This window comes from Pinus tabuliformis, chromosome J, assembly GCF_031772625.1.
Source record: "Pinus tabuliformis cultivar Carrire ecotype Pingquan chromosome J, CPIR1, whole genome shotgun sequence".
In the NCBI taxonomy this organism is placed as follows: domain Eukaryota; kingdom Viridiplantae; phylum Streptophyta; class Pinopsida; order Pinales; family Pinaceae; genus Pinus; species Pinus tabuliformis.
The window spans coordinates 210,509,337-210,513,555 of record NC_142295.1 but is presented as its reverse complement, the minus strand read 5'-3'; positions in this window follow the sequence as shown (position 1 = coordinate 210,513,555).

Sequence of the window (4,219 nt, the reverse complement as noted above, 5' to 3'; positions counted from 1 at the left end):
AATTCTTTATTGGCATCAATCTTAGGAATCAAATGGTATCAAAAGGTGTATGGGATTAGATATCAATATGGTTGTTTTGTTAGGAATTTCAAAAATTAAAATTTTATGGAACCGAAAATGATCATAAAAATGATTGATTGGAATGATATCATGGGATGAAATGGGAATGTTGATAGAATTTGCTATAGTATCCTACTAGAGTGGTGAAAAAAAAAAGCTGTAATGCGGACCAAATTGAAAAACTCAAGGGCGTAAGTTAAAGAAAAATAATGAGTAAGATGTTAAAAGGAAAAGGAGTGTTGTAGAGCTAGGAAATCACATTTTTTTTAACCATGAAACTTGAGTTACCCCTTAAATATCTATGATTGGTAACGTGAATTCCTTATGTTATGTTGTCATACTTGTGCAAGTCCTATAGCAAGTTGCAAAAAAAAGTGGTAGGATCAACATGATGGGCTTGATTATGTTCACTTTGGAAATGAAATTAATAATATTATCACAACGATGAAGGTAGAAATTTCATATCCCTTACAGTGAACAACGTCCATATCCCTTGGGATAGAAATGAATAAATGTTAAAAAAAAGGGACCAGTTGTATTGTTGTAATATGATATCAATGTTGTTGACTTTTTTGGGTGCGTGACAATAGCCTCTATTGGATGTAGGTTAAAAAAAATTTGTGGATGCGTGAATGAAAAATGAATGCACCTACTTAGAATGTATGTAAACATACTAGAAAATGAACATGGAAGGAATATGAGAGTATATCTCACTCTATAACTGAGCCACCAATCAAAATAAAGTAAAGTGGAAGCATTGTAGTAGGGAAGAGACTGTTGCACAAATCATAAAAAAGAAATGCAAGAGGAATTTCTATTCCATCTTAAGATAAGATGGAATTGTGGAAAAACCGATGATGAATTTTATTAAAGGGGGGAATATGTAACACACTTATTGATATGTAAAATGTAGTGGATATTTGGACAGTTCGTCCCAACATATCTGATAATATTGTATTAAAAATCTGAGATACTATGCTATTACAATTTTATTTAATTTCTAGATCTGTAGATCTTGCTGTAATTAGTGCATGAATGTAAAAATAAATTATGCAGAAAATAAGAGAATAAAAAAATAAGCTCACACACATATAAGAGAGAAGGTATGATCTCTGGGAAACCCTTTTGGGAGAAAGCCCAATTGGAAGGTCAGGTCGCTTCACTCTCTTTCTTTGTCTAGAAATACAACTGCAGATACAAAGAAGTAATGTTTGTGGCCCGTGGGCTACTATAGTGCACAAATCCTCTCTGTGTTCTCTACCTTTTATCTCTCCTAGCTATATTTTCTCATCTATGGAACAAATTCTCTCGAAGGAATGCAATGCCTCTTCCTCCTAGTGGCCTGGTTATAACATAGCCCACTAGTGGTTAAGTTTGACTACATCAACTCTTAACTACAGTTCCAAAATAGACTCTTCTAGAGTTTTCTACATCAAAAACATGTGGCTAGCCCCTTTTGCATGAATAATGGGGGCTGACGCGGAATCCTCCCGAACTATGGGTGTGAAAACAAGAAGGTGTGAAAACAAGAAGGTCAACTTCTGAGTGACACAAATTTTTCATACGGAGTTCGATTGATGTGATTCTTGCACTGTTGGAAATATTTATGTGTGTAGAATAGGATGAAAAAGTGTGGTGATTAAGCGACAAATTTTTACCCCCAAAGAATGTCATTTGATGCGTCAAAATGCTCTCGGAAGGCTTTAGACCCCATTTCGCCAATCTAGGTCCTGCTGGTAAAAATGGTCCCTTGAGATGATTCTTCCACTTTTTCCACTCCAAATGCATCGGGATGGATGAGAAACAATATAATGATCCAATTTGGATCACTTATGTCTCTGATTTTTAAGAATTTATTTTTAGACGTTAACTTGCTATTGGATGTAATGGCAATGTGAGCCATGATGTGACTTTTGTTACTATGTAATTATTTTATTACTATTTCAGTTAATAAATAAATTTCTTGGAAATATTTATGAAAGAGCACTATAATTTAAAATATTTTTTGGCAACTTAGAAAAATGTTGTAGTGGTCAGGTCTAGATGATGGACCTTCCCTACAAAGTCTCCTAAAAATCCCTAGCAGAAAAATGAAATAAAACAAAGTTATGACCTCCTGAAGTTATGGCCACCTCCGCCAGATTTGGCACACTCTACCAACTAAACTACCAGTTAACTAACTGTGACCATTGGCTTCGAGCGCACATGTGACCAGTTAAACCCTTAACCATCGGGGTTAATGTCTATCCGCTAGGGTTTAGGTCTTGGTTCCCGTGCCAGGGTTATATGAATAAGGGGGCTAGCCCCTTTTACACCCAAATGAAACCTTGTCGAAACTTAAATATGTATTATGCCCATTATATGTTAAGTTCCAATGTGCAGGTGGGCCTGTTGGGCTTGTGGGATGGTAGTGGGGATCCCCGTGTTTGATTCCTGTGAGCTCCAACATATTTTGCCACACAAACCTTTGGTCTTGGGGCCACGTGGTGGCCTCCGAGCAGGCCACGTGTCAGCTCCTAATTGAACCTCCAAAACAAAATATTCTCAAGAATATTTTGGGGAATATTCCAAGGAATATTCTTTTTATTTTTTTTTTTAAAAATTCAAATTTTGTAGTTTATTGGGCATTTTCAAAATGCGATAACTCCTCCATACGGTTTCAGATTTGAGTGTCATTCACTTCTATATGATTTTTTCGACGAGGCCTATCCAGTTGTTCTAGTTTCAACCAATTCTAAGAAATTAAAAATTTGAGCATTTTTTCCACTTAGGATATGATCACCTGATCACACCTCCCACATGGGAAGCTTTTGGACCCCAAAAGCTCTCTAATTATCGAAAATGGAGATGAGGAGACTGATTCTCCACTCTTCCAACCTTGAATAACTGAAATCTTCTCGATGTCATCAAATTGAGCTTCTCATGAAAAGATAAATTTTCCCTTGAATTCATTAGTCGGCCGTTACTAAAATTGACTGAGTCATGATGTAAATTCTTGAAATTTTGAGAACAACAACTATATTTTGCAGAAAGAATACTTTTTCTACAATGGTCAAACTTCAAAGAAGACTTAGAAAAAAGTTCACCTTGCCAACTGTTCACATGGTGAATTTTTGTTGAATGAGCCCTGTACTGGTGCCAAATCCTGACCAAGTTTTCTCGCCATACCAATTTGCCATTCAGAAACCAACATTGACCCATGCTAAACTGTGTGCCCCATTTTCTTGCATGCCTTTCCTTCTCATGGTATCTTGCACCGCTTTACACTGACACTTCATTCTCTGCACTGATTGACACCAAAGGTATCTTGTGCAACCTTTCATCATCTTCTTTGAAAGATGAAATGTTATCAGACTGAAACATATCATCATTTATATCAGAAATAATATGAAAAGGAAATTGTACAAAATCTTGTTGTTTAAGCATCAAATAAGTCATATTTTGACTTGCATTAACTAGCCTTTTGAATTGCCTTGCATGGACTAAAGAAGATTCTAGCTTCTTCTTACCTGCTCTCACAATGTGCTCTTTTCCATCCTTGAACAAGTGTTACTTATTCTCATGGCGATGGAAGATTACCTTTCTGTCAAATACATATGGACTAGCCAGCACAACACTTGTAATGTCAAGCTGTACTACATCCAGTTCAACCCAATCAACATAATGAGCTGTTATGGCAAAGCGCAAGATGCACTTCTTTGAGACTTGTGATTTTGCATCCTTGCATATCCACCCAAGTGGATAAGGCTTTGGATTTGGAATTGTCTCAAGTTTCAGCTGTTTGACCAAGTCTTCTGATATAAGATTTGCTTCTGACCCACTGTCAAATAGTGTGTCAATTTTAGTATGTTTTGAGACTACCCTCACATGGAACAATTCAATTCTTTCTTCCTCATTAGGAGCTTGTACATGACAGTTTGAAGTACTAGTGCTTGCTTTAGTTTTAGTTTCCTTTCTCTTTAAGCTTTTCAAACCCATGGCTGCAATTTTGGTTTCATCCCCTGAATCATCACCTAAATCTTGAGGTGTAGTTGTAGTAGCTGTAGTTTTCTTCTTTCCCTTGTTTTTGTGGAACTGATTTCTTTTTTCAGGATAAAGTTTCCAATAGTTTTTCTCTTCATGGCCTTCTTTTGAATAGTGTTTACAGATACTTTCTCAC